Consider the following 15636-nt stretch of genomic DNA (forward strand, 5'->3'; position numbering starts at 1 on the left):
TAAAAGATAGGTCTAGGTATATAATTATGCCTACATTTGAAAGTGTGGTAACTGTTCTTGAAATTGCCAGTGTAACAAAGAGGCAGGAACTTTAAAGTGCATTCGAAAAGTAGGGTGAAAACAAAATTTAAAGACTGGCCATTTGGGTATTTTTGTGGGCATCTGTATGAAACTTCGACTCCCTGCCAAGTGATGTAATGGTCCCTAACAAATGTGTGGTAACCGTTCACATGGCCCTTAATTTTCACATTAAATCATAGGTAGCACAATGCGTTAAAATGAAAGGGAATAATAAATGTTGTGAATCTCATAACTTACCCTACCATTTCAATTTCAGTTTTTTTTGGTTGACATGAACTAAAAAGAAAAGTCTTTGTCCCAAAGGAAGCCTCAATCTTTTCATCACTAATTTGGATCAAAATGAGTGAGGCCAACCTTCATTCTCATCAAATATGGTTCCAAGAAAAAGACGGGGTAAGAATTAGAAGGAAAATGTCCTTAGAGAAAGGAATTTCACTCTGTTTTGTCCATTTAAATTATTCCAATGGTGGATGGTGGCAGCTTTTACCATCCGAAATCCATTGGTGTTGGCATGTAAACATAAGTCAAGGAAAGTTAAGAAAAGAAAAAATATTTTTGCTGTGTCCGAATCAATATTTTGCTCTGTAGCTTTGGCCTATAATTAAATTCATGCACTGCAGGAATTTTATAATTTGTTAGAGATTATGGACCATGGATGCCCTTCAAATCATTATGGTTAATCAGTGGGTGGATTGTTCTATTTTATTGTTAAAGCTGATGCAATACTGTCTGGGCAGGTGTATTTGAATGCATTTCTATGTTTATACTAGAAGTTTAATAGATAAAACTTTAAGCCAATAACTTGAGTGTCAAATGCTAATATTATTTTTAACGTAAAGGAAGACCAAACCATACACCCTGTAAAGCTCTTTGTTCTAAGTCTTCTTCTGCATCCCAAGGTCGCAATGACCGTTAACATGGAAGAATTCCTTGCAATTGAGTTCTGAGAGCCCAAAGTTGAATTTTAGTTTTATACACACAAGATTCTAAAATATACATATTTATTTCAAAGCAAGCGTTAACAAAGGAACTATAAAGTTATCTTGATGCTAGAATGTTTCTAGTTGTGCTAAATTATTTTTATGAGATCACCTTATTTTTATATATGATAAACTACTTCCATATTACTTATTCTGGTAAAATAAAATTCGAAAAAATTAAAACTGACCTATAAGAGTGTTAAGGACCCAATAGAGTGACATATATAAATTAAGCATAAAATATGAAACCAGGAAAAGACCGTTAACATTACATTTATGCAAATTAAATGCCCTTAAATTTTACCATTTATCTTTCATTTTAAAGGTTATTTGCCCCCGATTATATGATTCAAGTGTTATAAGGTCTAGCTTGAACTACTTTGCAATAATTTATTTGACAGCTCTCTATTCTATAAATGCGTAATGTAATGAGGAAAGAGATCTTTCTTTTTTAATGAAAACATTAATGTGTTAATACCCTGTATGGATAATGTTTGACATTTAGTGGTTACCAAAATATATTAGTATGTTGTTGAACATACATATGCCTTAGAAATGCACGTTCTGTATTCTGTGGGAGTTTGTTGCCAGATTTCAAGTGAGTTCAGTGGTGCCTTCATAATCCAAAGATTTTTAGTTAAAAATCATGTAGTCTAATATGCTGCACTTATTTTTCTATATTTTTCAATGCATTTAATCATCTGTTTTATAATTCTTTGTACTAACTCAGCATGTAACAACCAATTTACATGGAAATAAATTGAAATATGATAACTATTATGCTTGACTGGATCCTGTGTCCATTATTTCCAAGTATTTACTCTCCTGCAAAGCAAATAATACATATTGCTTTCTTAGACTGACCACCATGTGTTGAAAATTCCTGGAAGTATCTATTGTTCTTGGTAATTTGTTCTTATAAAATATCAACGTAGGATTGTAAGATATTATGCTTTAATTTATGGACTGCTAATAAGGGTACTTTTTGCTGCAAGACAACATTTGCACGATCCTCTTTGACCAGGTTTACATCTTTTATGTTCTAATTTTAATGTGTATATGTATATGTTAATTTTTTTATTTGTTTGGGTTCTTCCTTTATATGCTGTTGTTTGTCTTTCCTGAGTTTCTGGTGTTTTATACTATTTCTAGTATTCTAGCACTCCAAGTTCAGTATTCTTTAGCATTTTATTTTTTATTTTTTATCTTTTTTCAAGTTTATTTATTTATTTTGAGAGAGAGAGGGAGAACAGGAGGGGCAGAGAGAGAGGGAGAGAGAGAGAGAATCCTAAGCAGGCTTCACAGGGTCCGTGCAGAGTCCGATATGGGGCTTGAACCCACGAACTGAGGGATGATGACCGGAGCCAAAATCAGGAGTCAGAAGCTTTAACCAACTGAGCCATTGTAGTGCTCCTAGTATTCCTTAGCATTTTAAAGGTTACTGCTCCAAAGACAAGAAGAGAAGGCATGCTTCTAGGTATTGAAGACACAGCAGGGAATAAAACAACAAAGAAATCCCTGTCCTCATGGAACTTACATTCTAACAAGGGAAAACAGGAAGTAAATGGATAAACTTAAAATACACTTATCATAAGTTTGATGATAATATGTGCTAATAATTAGAATGCAGCAAGGAAAGAGGATAGGAAGTATAGCAGAAAGTGGGTGCTGTGTCCTTAGGGTGGCAGGAACAGTGACTAATGGGAGTGTCTTAGTCCTGCCGGGCTTAACATATAGGCGTTTATCTCTTAAATTTCTGTAGGCTGAGAAGATAAGGATCAAGGTGCCAGTTTCTTTTTGAGAGCTCTTTTATTGGCTTGCAAATGGCCACTTTCTTGCTCACAAGGTGGAGAGAGAGCATGCTCTCTGGTATCTTTTTTTTATAAGGAGGTCCTATAAGCTTAGGACCTCACCTTTATGCTTTATGACCTCATTTAACTGTTATTACCTCCTTATAGTCCCTATCTCCAAATACCATATCTCACATTGGGGGCTAGGGCTTTAACATACGAAGTTTGGGGAGGGGACACAATTCATACCATAGCAGGAAGTTACATATTTCTTGTACATTTAAAATTTTCCTTTTTTATGTCTGAGAAACAGGCTTAGTAGAATTTTGTGTTTAATATAATGTAATGTTTTTGCATCAAAAACATGATAATCATGAACAAAGAATTCCAGTACTAGAGACAGTAGGTCAGCATAGACATTACTAACAATATTTGGCCACTTAGATAAGGTTCTGAGTGAAGTGGTCAGAAATGGGTTTGCAATGTACCAGTGGCTGTTCAGAAGTTGAGCCGTATATTTTGATGATGGATCCTAATGACTAGCCATCTAGTTACAGAAGACAGAATTGAATTACTTAATTTTCCTTTAGCTATCATATTGCGTTAAAGAAAATTCAGAGACATGCATGATTCTACCAGTTGTCACAGAGACTGGCACAGAGCAGTTCAGATGCTAACTTCAGTGAGAGGGCTCCATTTTGGTTTTTTTGGTTTTTTTGGTTTTGGTTTTTGTTGTTGTTGTTGATTTTTTTTTTTTTTTAAGAAGGAAAGGATGCTAGGTTACTACAAACTAGCTAAGTGCTCTGAAATGATCTCCATCAGAGAAGTCCTTATATACAAATCCTTACTTTGTATTGATTTAGCAACAGGAAGGTCATTTTGTTCAAATGTGTCTCCGTGTGGTTCTAAATTATAAAAGATCACTCTCACTACTAAGTATAGGAAGCTTGGTAGTAGTATTTTTCCTATTTGGAGCCTCTGGTTCTTATGGCCACATTTATAAACTGGCTAATTAATAATTCCAGTAAGAATATATACCTACTAATTGATACGGTAAAAAAAAAAAGATGCTTCAATAAAAAAGAAATAAAAATAAAACTAGAGTTCTATCATGATTTCCTTTGCTTCTAGCTTTTTTTTTCCTTCTTGGTTTTGAAGTAATTTCTGCCTTTGTGAGGATAGAAAAGTAAGGAAAGAGAGAGACTCTTTGAGACTATAATGTGTTTTCCAGATCAACTTCCATATTTAAGACCCCTGTGTCTACACTTCCTTACTCTTTGATTTATATCCTACAGGGTTCCCAAGCTTCCCTAATTTCTTAAATTTGTAGTAAGCGACTTATTGTTTAAATAAAGGTGCCTTTACCTAGGCTAACAAAGCCTGAGAGAGTGCAGGGAAGGGAGGGCAGGGAAAATATGCCCAGGCAGTAGATAGGTTTGGAGGAGAAAGAAAAACGGAGGGTGAGGGCAGGTTTGCACAGGTAGTGCGTATACGAGGAAGAGGTTGGCTGACATGATTAACCCTATGGTGGGTATGATTTCAGGAGTATCTTGATGTCTCCTGAATCGAGTTATTTGCTTCACCTATCTTTCACGGGGTCTGAAGTTCTTATCATGAGTCATCCATTATAGTGATAAGAAAGGAAAGATACATGTAAGCCATTGCCATGCGTTGTGCTAGCCTTAGGAAGGACCAGTTCATCTAATCAGCTTATAAGACTTTGTCATAATTTTGATGAGGAAGGCTGGTTAGAAATTATTTGGAGCTCAGGGTGCTGCTGAGGGCAAGGTTGGGAGTGGGGGTGTGGTGTTAGGATGCAGGCTGGTGTGGTAAGGAGGACCAAACAGTGATGTTGGGGGCTAAGCGATATGCCCCAGCATTCTTGGATGACCAGGGCCCTCCTTGTCCCTCACCCCGAAGACACACACACAGTGGAAGTGGGGTTCATGAAGCCAAACAATTCTTTCCACATAGCAGATTTTCCTGGGGCTTGGACCTATGCCTTTTGCTTTGGCTCTGGAATTAAAATTTGAGAATAGCAGCGCGACTGCCAAAAACAGGATTGACATACAATTCCTGTCTTGTGTAAACCTTTTCTTTTCTTCAGTTGCCTCTCTCCATACTGCCAATGAAAATACTGAAGTAGTAAGGGTCTCGCTCCACAGGGTAGAGTTTTAATCAATTAAAACCAATCAGATGATGGTTCCAGCTTTCTCTTAAACCTCAGTTGAAATGTGATCCAGAATCGCCATGAGTATTGGCTAAATATGCAGATTCAAGCACATTTATTCAAGACCTAGGGGGTCAGAGTTTCTTTGAGGTGGGCTTGGAAGTAAGGATTTTTAACAATCATCTGCTTTAGTTTTGCAACCTACAGTTTGGAATTACAGTCACAAAGGCTATCCTGAGTCTGGTAGTTGAAAGACACCCTGTGCTCTGTTAGGCACGTACATGTTCATCACTTGCTCTGTTTGGGCTTGTGCATTGGTCGGTATGTATACCCAGTGGATCTGTGTTGCTGTTCCTAAGCAACCGGGACTGGGCGTATAGTTAGGTCACGTGGCAGAGGACCATGTCAAAGTCACCACAGCTTTTGATCAATATGAGTTTGTCAGAGTCAGAAAGTATCTGAAACGTGCGATCCCTATTCATATATTCCTGGGTGAATTTCCTAAGACCGGAAGTTTGTATTTAATATCCTTCATCAAGAAAAATGTTTCTTGATGTTTCTCCTTCCCGTTTCACAAATTTATACCGTATTTGACAGATTCTGATGCAGTCATGTGAGAAAATGGCCCCATCCTCCAGGTTGCTCCTCACGCATAGCCATTAGAAACATATTGTAAAAGAGGGAGAGAGAGAGAGAGAGATTTCCCTTCTAGCCTCAGGCTCCATGGGTAATTATTTTCTTTCAACACCTTCATTGAAATTCCCTGTGTAATGCTACCAGAGTGAATTATAGTTAAACCTTTTATTCTGCACGTACGGAACTGGGATAAAAAGACGGTGCCAGCAATATTACTCAGCTACTTTCAGTTCAGGGATTGAGGCTGATGTAAACCATCATAACTAGAGAGAAAATAATATTCAATTATGAATCACTGCCAGATGGGTGAATGTATGTCTTCGGGTTTCATTTTTCTGCAAGGTGCTTACTGTAGTACATTCCTCATCTACTTTTGAAGTCATTCTCTTTCTATGGGCAATAGATTTAATTGCCCTACATATTCGGAAGATCGAAAATTAATAAGCTATGTATTTGGACTCCATCTCACAATAAAAAAAAAAAAGGAAATCAGAAATTGTGTTAAAGTAAATGTTACGTAACAAGATTCTGTAACCCAGGTCCCGGTGGATCTGTGAGGAGGGGGTCCCACTGCACAATGTCCCACTTGCCCAGGGCCAACCGTCCAAGTTGATGCCAGTGTGAGGGAAAGAGAAGGTGAAATGAAACAGGACGTAATAATTGTTAGAAAAAGTGCTTGCAGTCTGGGTAAAACCGAAGGGGTATCTAATGTGTGTGGTCTTGACATCCTGGACCCCAACCCTTGCGGTATACACAGACCACCAGATTGTTGGGTAATCCAAAGAAGGTAGCTGAAAGGTGATCACATTTCTGCAGATTGGTGTCTCTGATAATTTCCAGTCTCTAGCCCGAGGTGGGGCTTAGAGCTCCTTGTCAATGCTTTCACTTCTCTGTGCTCAGGGATTCTGCCATCCCTGTTTTCCAGCATTTTCAACTCTCACTACAACCTTAATCTCCCTTCTAAATCCCATTCCTATGGATCTTCCAGAGGTAACCATGCCTCCACCTTTAGCAACCATTATGCATTTTCTCTATCAATTTCCTACTGAGCCTGGCCACCTAAAGATACATACATCAAACACTTACATACTTGTATTGTTTGAACATCACTGGATGGATTTTCTTTTAGTCAATATTAAATCTGTCAAATGGAGTTTTTCTCCTCCCCACCTTGCTTTGTTCATTTCTTTTCTTTTTTTTAATCAAAACTTTCACTTTGCTTTTCCACCTTGTTCTATTGATTAATCCCTCTTTCCAGTGTCTTCAACCTCTTTTATTTGATTGCATGTAACCCTAGTCTATAAAGAAATCCTTGTTGTCTTATTTCCTTCCCTCAAAAAAAAAAAAAAAAACAAAAAACAAAAACCAAAAACCAAAAAACAGTCCTCACTTGGCAGGGCTTCCTTTTCTGCCTTTTCTTACTGCTCAGCTTCCGCATCCCTGAATAATCTCCACTCCAATTTGTTGAAACGGTAGTCAACATTTGCTGCCTCGACTTGTTCATCTCTTGCGTCTGCAATCTGACTTGTTTTCCCCATCACACTTTTAGAGGATTCTGGAAAAAAAAATCCTCATTCACTTCCAAATTCCCAAACTTAGTGGCTACTTTTCAATCCTCCTCTTACTGATTTTCTTTGCTTTTCATACTCAACCACTGTGTCCTTCTTAAAATCCTAATTATAATCTTACCCTTTATGAGCACCTATTTTGTGGTCATTCTCTAGAGACGAGATGGCTACCCTTACCCGAAATTTGGTTCAAGCCTGATGATGCCACACAGGCACCAAGAGGATTTTAAAAAGTTTATTTACTTAATAATCAGCTTTCTGGGGAGAACAGGGCAGGCCTCCCAAGCTGGTCAAAAATGATTTGAGAGATCAAGGGAAGGAGACCAGTCTGAGATTTTTGTGGTGGTTAGGGGGTGTGGCTAGGGAAAAGGTTGAACTTCCCACAACAAAGGAGGAAGCACCAAGCTTTCTTATCAGCTTGCCCAGATGTGGGGCAAGAGGGAGGGAGTGAGATGTAAGGCTTAAAAGCTGTCAGCAGTAGTCAGACATCAAAAACAGATTTAGATTCTTTATTGCAATTCATCCAGTGTACATTAGATGCCCACTTGTTTTTTCCTCTAATAATTACTAAATATTTTTAGTAATATTTTACTAAATTGTTCATTTATATGCTTTTAAAAGCATTGGCTATGTAGGAATTATTATTGTATTCTTGCCCCATTAACTGTTATAGTTAATATGTGTTTGTTGAAGGGATGAATAAAATGGTCAATCTAGCAACACTAAAACTATATGAAGATATTAAAAACCTAGGAATCAACTAAAGAAAAGAAGTTGGCATCTATCTTTAGAAGACCCAAAGCCAGGCTGCACAAGGTCAGTGACTTGACGTAAATTTGGAAACGTAAATAGAACTTTCCTCATGAGAAAGTTGCTGTCTCTGTTGAACAATTTAAACTTGCCAGTTTTTAATCACAACTACACTTGCACTTTCCTAACCTGACCTCCTAGAGAACTAATCTCTACTTTCAGGTGGAGTCAGAAGGTATCTCTAAGGTGCCATCTGGCCGGGGGCAGGGGTGGGGGGTGAGGGTGGGGGGTGAGGGTGGGGGAATCAGAACCTTCAATTCCCAATACCTTGCCAATTTGTGACAGTTCTCAATATGTCTACTGATACAACTTTCTGTTCTAGGAAAGCACTAATTTCATATGTCTTCAGTAAAAATACTATACAGTATCCCCCCTGCCTTATCAATGGGAGATATGTCCCAACACCCCCAGCGGATTCCTGGAACCACGGATAACACCAAATCCTATAGATTTTGGTTTTTTCCTATGCATACGTACCTATAATAAAGTTTAATTGAAGAAGTAGGCACAGTAAGAGATTAACAACAACTAATAATAAAATAGAACAATTATAACAATACATTGTAATGAAGATTATTTGAATGTGGCTTCTCTCTCAAAATATCTTATTGTATGTACTCACCCTTCTTGGGATGACACGAAATGATAAAATGCCTACCTGATAATATGCAGAGAAGTGAACAACGGCGGCATCGTGATGTGGTGTTTGCTACTCTTGACCTTCTGAAGGAGGAGGTTCTGCTTCCGGACAGCGTTTGACTACTGGTAACTGAAACCGGGGAAAGTGAAACTGCAGATGAAGGGGGGCTACTGTAATATAAAAAGAGGAAATCAACTCTTAACTCACTATTACAATTTACTATATTTCATGACCTATGAAAACCCCTGACCTGGGCAAATAGAACTTACAGGGCAGTAGATTTTGGATCAATAGAAAGATGACCTTTTGAGCAGTGTACGAGAAAGTTTCTGTGCTATGTTAATTATCCATTTCTTCTTAACAAATTACTCCCCAAAAGGTTGAGTTATCATTTCTCACAATGGCGTGAGTGGCTGGACTCTGCTGGTCTCCCCTGGGCTCACTATATTGCTGCACTCAGCCGGTGAGCGAGCTGGGGGCGAGGCTCACCTGGGATGTACCCAGTGAGTGGGCTTCCTCACCCAAGCCGTCTGCACTTGTGCTTCTCATCAGCCTAGTGGTGTCAGGATCCTAAGAGAAGGAAGGCAGCAGGCGCAAGCCCTCCGGAAGCCTTGACTCAAGAGCTCGAAACATGTAACTTCCACAACTCCAGTCCGGTTTCAAGCAAAAGGAGAAATGCACTCCGTCCATGGATGGGAGGAACGCCAAAACCACTGTGTGAAAGGGAGGTGAATAATGCCATGGCCATCAAACAGTATACCAGAGTCCACCTCTGCTGACACAAATTATTCACGTTCTGGCAACATGAAGAATATGCTCACTCTCCTCCAGGGACCCCAAAGGCTCGCACCAATTATGACACCTGGCTTAAAGTCCGGGACCTCACGACCAGGGTCTCGTTCGTTGTGGGGGAAGCTCCTTAGAGGCAGCTTCCTTTGATGCTGAAAGATGTGAACTAGAAGCACGAGTGATCGTCCAGCTACACACTCAACATAAAATGGTAAGACGGGGGCAGAGTAATCACAGTAGACACCTGTGCTCAAAAAACAGTAAGAATGGAGCAGGGAGCACACCCAGCCCTTGGGTCTTGGTTCGCAATGCCATCATCCAGTAGAGGGAACCAGGGCCCCTTGGAGAAACGGGCAGATTCTCCGTTAGACAATCCCATTAGGGCCGGAGCAGTGCCACCATAAGAAAAACGCCAGAAGAGCCCAAATTGAGGGTCAAAGACCTCTAATTTGACTTTAAAATACCTTCTAAACAGACCTCAAAACCATCAAGGTTATCAAATGCAAAGAAAGATGAAGATGCCGTCACAGCAGAGGAAGCTAAGGAGACGTGTTGGCGAAATGTGTTGTGGTATCTTGGAGTTTCCCGACACAGAGCCTTAGGACAGTAGGGAAATGAGGACACGAGGGGAAAAGCAGTGTAGACTTTAATTAATGGCAATGTACCAATATGGTTCCTTAGCTGAGACAAATGCTTCATGGTTTTGTAAAATGTTAACAGTCTGGGAAACATGCATGAGGAGTACATGGGAACTCTCTGTATTATCTTTGCAGCTTTCCAGTAAATATGAAGACTACTCCAAAATTAACAATATATATATTTAAATGAAAAGTAAAGAAGGGGAAGCATGTAGCGGTCAGGATTTTGCAGTAATTCTGAAAAGCAGTTGGGCACCCATCACCAGTGTTCCTTCACCCGGACAAGGCTTGTTCCTTGATCAGGGTCTTGTGCTGCAGCCTGGGGGTGACTCCTGGATCCGTTGGTCTCAGATCTTGGTTCCACCCCCTGGCCTTTTTTCTGTTCTCCTTTTTGATCAGAAGTAGCTGGTATTTGCGGCTGAGTACTTGTCTCAGCTTCTTTTTCATGGAAGGTTGAAGGTCCAGGGGCCTTTTTTTTTTTTTTTTCAACGTTTTTTATTTATTTTTGGGACAGAGAGAGACAGAGCATGAACGGGGGAGGGGCAGAGAGAGAGGGAGACACAGAATCGGAAACAGGCTCCAGGCTCCGAGCCATCAGCCCAGAGCCCGATGCGGGGCTCGAACTCACGGACCGCGAGATCGTGACCTGGCTGAAGTCTGACGCTCAACCGACTGCGCCCCCCAGGGGCCTTTTTTATTGTTATTTAAATTTTCTTCACCACGTCTGTTCCTTTTGGCCCAAAGAGCCAATGTTTGCATCAGTGCCATTCTCTTAAAATGTTCGTGAATCTTACTAGGATTGATGTCATACCCCAAAGGTGACATCCATAATTTGGGGAGGGAGGAGGGCGACAGATCCCTATAACTCTGAGCATATAAAAATGCTGTGGGACAACACACTTTCAAATTTCAAACAACATCTTGACTGACTAGAAGTCTATTAGCTACCATTTGAAGTCTTTCTGAGATCTTAAAGGGTTTTATAACTATAGACTCAAATACATCTTTATGCAAAGGCCATTTCTCACAATGAATCTTCTATGGGTTGGAAATGGGAATCAGTTTTATATTTCAACCCAGCAATCCCTAGTTCTCCTACATTTCCTCTAAATTCTGCTTTCAAACTGAGAAATTTTGTCTTTGTTCATCTCTCTCTTCACCTCATCCGATGCAGCTAAAAACCAAAACCAAAAACAAAAAAAAAAACAAATGACATGTTTAACAACGCCTGGCACTCTCCTTAGCCAGACCCATAAATGCATTTCCTAATGTTCCAAGTTGCTGGGCAGTAATGCCTCAGTTGTTCTGTCTGCATATAACTGAGTTGTCTTTTTACCAGTCTCTAACCATGTTTCCTCACTGATCTTCCAGCTATACCACTAGTAAGCGACTTTCTGGCCCCCTTTTCCCCTCTTTCCTCTACACCTGCTGACTCTCACTCCCGGATACGTGGCCTAAACAATTAGTTGCCTCTGCCCTATCTCACGAACTTCTTAGCAAAATTCTTTGGCCAGGATATCTGCATTGTATCCCACTCCCTTCCCTGACAAGGAATGAAAAGGCACATCAAAGAAAAACAAGTAATAATAATAATAATAATACCCTAACTTAAGCCACTGTTAAAGGGCAATAAAACTTGTCCAGAGGGGTGCCTAGGTGGCTCAGTGGGTTAAGCATCTGACTTCGGCTCAGGTCATGGTCTTGTGTTCATGAGTTCAAGCCCTGCGTCAGGCTCTGTGCAAACCCGTCCAGAGAGTATTCCCTCATTCACCTTAATCTTCTCTAAGAGGAGGGAAAATAGACATTGAAAATGTCTGAACTGATTGAAAATACAAAGAATCTGGTGTATTCTTAGGTTATAAGGCAAACCCTAAGGGATTCATTTTATAAAAGTGTCTAAAATGTGAAAATGTGAAGTATTGATGACCTGCTATGGCAGCATTATTTTAAAGACAAGTATTATATAATGTAATGCTTAAAGCAACTCTGTAAGGTAGAAAGTCTTATTCAGAGTTTATCTTTTTACACAGTGGTTAGGATGTCCAAAAAGCTGAACATTCATCTTTAAACATTTCAGGAAGATCCACATTTTCTCTGTATTTACGTCTATGTGTATCTATGTGTATTCTAAGGGCAAAATTAGCTGGACTTCTGCATGATTTTGCTTTAGTTCACACTTTTCCCCCTTCCACATAATTGGTTTATATCTGAGACCAATTTCTAAAAGTCGTGGAGTCACAGAGCTTGAAATCGGTAGTTTTTGAAGCATAATGTACCAATTCAGAGATAAACTTCTTGGACTATTAGGGGAGATAAGAGCGTATTTAAGGTCTTTCCTCCTGCTCATTTTCCCCATAGTGGTGAAATAAAGATGAGATTAGGGAAAAAAAAAAAAAAAAGGAAATAATATAATATTGTGGTGCAGCAACATGTTTGTGGAAACTTTGTGATATTTCCTAGCATAGAAATCTGCTTGGGGCCCGTGACACGGGTGATGCTGTGTCACCAAACAAATATTTAGAAGCCAAGGTACAAGTAGTCTACAGGTTTCTTTAAGTTTCCCAAGTCTCCCAAAGCTCAATGACTAGAAGGAAGATGATTTACCATAAGGACATGACCAAAAAGTGAAAAAGAAATGATGTCATGGGAAATAAGAGCTAGTAATCACACTTACCTAGTTTTATTTTTGATGGGAGAAACTGTCTCAGTCGGCTTGAAGCACCATAACAAAATACCATTGTTTGGGGGGTTTAAACAAGAGGAATTTATTTCTCAGACTTCTGGAGACTGGAAGTTCAAGATCAAAGTGCTAGCAGGGTCAGTGTCTTTTGAGAGCTCTCTCCTTGCACTACTGATGACTTCTTTCTTGTAATGTCTTCATACGACCTTTCCTCAGTGAATGAAGGTGGTGAGAGTGAGGGGGAAGCAAGCTTTCCCCTGTTTCTCCTCATGAAGGCACTAATCCCATCCCGAGGGCTCCACCCTATGACTTCATCAAAACCTAATGACCTCCTAAAGGTCCTGCCTTCAGGTATCACCACATTGGAGGTTAGAGCCTCAACATGTGAGTTTGGGGGAGACATAATTCAGTCCATAGCAGAAACTACAGCTTCCTTTTTCCCTTTCTCCTTTCTTGTCCTTCATTCCTTCGTTCGTTCCTTCCTTCCCTCCTTCCTTCCCTCCTTCACCATGGATCATAGTAGCTGAAAGGTAGTTAGAAGCTCCAGTGAAATTGAATGATCATTCCTTCTGGGTTCCAACCAAGTCCCCACCTAACAAAGCCTGTGGCTTTAATCCACCCGCAGGTGTTAGAAGAGGGTGAGGTTTTTGTTCCCTAGGCTTGTACACAACTAGAGCTACAGATCTGGTGGAAACGTTTCACCTTTTCCTTGCCTGATGTGCTTGACCGCAAGTTGCTGAAGAGCTCGGAGGCTGAGTGTAGCTGATGGACGCCTGAGAGCAGCAGCGCTAAAGTAGCACTGAAAAGGTGGCTGTTGGCCAAGATTGTGGAAGAGACTTCAAAATAAAAACCACAAAACAATCCTAAAGGTCTAAAGCAAATGGATACTCCAAGTCTGTGAGATCTGTCAGATGGGCAAGTCATGGTTAAAGGCATGGTCTGAAGTCCTATAGAATTGGTTTTCGATCTTACCCAGGCGTTTACTCTCTGTGAGGCCCATGGTGTATTGTCCTCAGTAAGCGAACAGGAAGGTCACTCATTAAGTGAAAGAATTAATTCAAGGCATTTAGTACATTTTGTCATCCAATGAATGTTTATTGAGCACCTGCCTGTAAGCCAAACTGTTGACCGTGTGCTGGGTAGAGATCAGTGAGTGAATAAGAAGAAGCTGGAAACTGACTTTGTGGTGTTTTACTCTAGTAAGGAGGAGACAAAAGTCGGGCAAGTCAACATGCAAATAAATGCTTGCAAATCGAGAAAGTGCCCCGAAGAGCTGATACGGCAAGGCACCACTATGGTAGAGAATAACACAGCCAGGAAAAAAGAGGGTAGAGGCGGGATTGGGGGAGACACTTGGGAACTCACTCAGGCTAAGGCACTCCAGGAAGGATTCTTAGAGGAGACAATTTTTAACTAGGACATATGGGAGGAGAGGATGACATCCAAACAAAAAGCAAGGTTAGGGTGAGGGAAGCAGACCCCCGGAGGATCCCAAAAGGGGAAAACTCAGGCACAAAATCTCAGCAAGAGGAAAGAGTGTCAACTGGCTGAGGGAACAACAGGGTGGCCCCAGGGTGATGGTGGTGATGGGGAATGGTGTGAGCCTGCGAACAAAGGCTGGCAGCAGGGAAGCGTTTACAAATGCTTTTGGTTTTCAGTCTTGAGGTTTTTATGAGGGAAAAATAAGACAATGTACTAAAAACATCTAGTCTACTGCTTGAGACATACTAGGTGCTCAACCAACAGAATTTACTGTTGTTTTTGTTATGTTTAGTGGTACAAATAGCTTTGCTATTTTCTGAGAAACAGATCACACTTCGAGTGTCTCCTTTTCATATGGCTCTTCTGTATCTTTGTTTCTGTCACAATCTCTGGTTCTTCCTTGCAGCTTTTCATCCTTACCTTCAGGCCAACCATAAGCTGTCCCTGCCCTCTACATATTCCATACATATTTGGTAGCCCCTTTGGAATATTCTTCAATATATTTGCGTCATTTACTGCAAAGATTTTGTTTGGTTTGTTTGCTAAAATATTTTTTTAAAGATAAATGACTAGGGGCGCCTGGGTGGCTCAGTCGGTTGAGCCAGGTCATGATCTCGTGGTTCACAAGTTTGAGCCCCATGTCAGGCTCTGTGCTGACAGCTCAGAGCCTGGGGCCTGCTTCAGATTCGGTGTCTCCCTCTCTCTCTGCCCCTCCCCTGCTCGTACTTTGTCTCTCAAAAATAAATAAGCACACAAAAAAAGAGAGAAATGACTAAACAAAATAATTGAAAGCACAGGTTAGTTTGATCAACTACCGTCCATTTGGTATTGAGAGGAATAATCATTCCTGTGACAATCTGGAAAAAAAAAAAAAAGGAAGTCCTGAACTCCATGGGGTTCAAGAACCCTCCTCCTCCCCAAAAATGTGCTTGTCCCTCTCCAGCCATAGAGAGGGCTTGTTACTCTCTCCAAACTATCATGAATGATTGATTTGAGATTCTGGATCCTTCAGAGCTTCTCCCAAATGAACAAAAGACAGTCCTGCTCAGAGTCTCGGTGGCTGTTAGTCAGCCCTTTAATGTGATTCTAATGGTTTGTGTGTGTGTGAGAATTCACAGTAAATTCATTATGAAAACCCATTTACCACAGGGTTGACACCAGCAAAAGCCTGAGGCAGCTCAGGGAATTGTGGGACACGACATCTGTTTCAGTGAACATAACTCAGACATTCCACATCCGTGCTCGCTCATTGGTGTTTAATAGCTTCTCGCACAGCCCTTTCTCTCCTCAGGACATACACATTCAGACACAGAAAACCATAAAGGCCAAATGTCTTCTTTAATCCTCCAAGGCTTAGCTAGCTAAAAGGAAA

General features: G+C 40.4%; 1 protein-coding gene across 4 annotated transcripts in view; it reads left to right on the forward strand.

Moving 5' to 3' along the window:
- The window catches only part of SLC26A7 (solute carrier family 26 member 7), a 119476-nt gene extending 117635 nt beyond the window's left edge, over nt 1-1841 (forward strand). For 3 of the 4 annotated variants that reach the window (XM_058698522.1, XM_058698524.1, XM_058698526.1), the window contains one exon: nt 11-1841. The gene's annotated coding sequence lies outside the window, so the exon portion shown is untranslated. Of the gene's footprint in view, nt 1-6 lie in introns of all 4 variants that reach the window. The other variant, XM_058698525.1, reaches the window with a different exon arrangement.
- Nucleotides 1842-15636: the final 13795 nt, after the last annotated feature.

The sequence above is a fragment of the Neofelis nebulosa genome, chromosome 14 (assembly GCF_028018385.1).
Source record: "Neofelis nebulosa isolate mNeoNeb1 chromosome 14, mNeoNeb1.pri, whole genome shotgun sequence".
In the NCBI taxonomy this organism is placed as follows: Eukaryota; Metazoa; Chordata; class Mammalia; order Carnivora; family Felidae; genus Neofelis; species Neofelis nebulosa.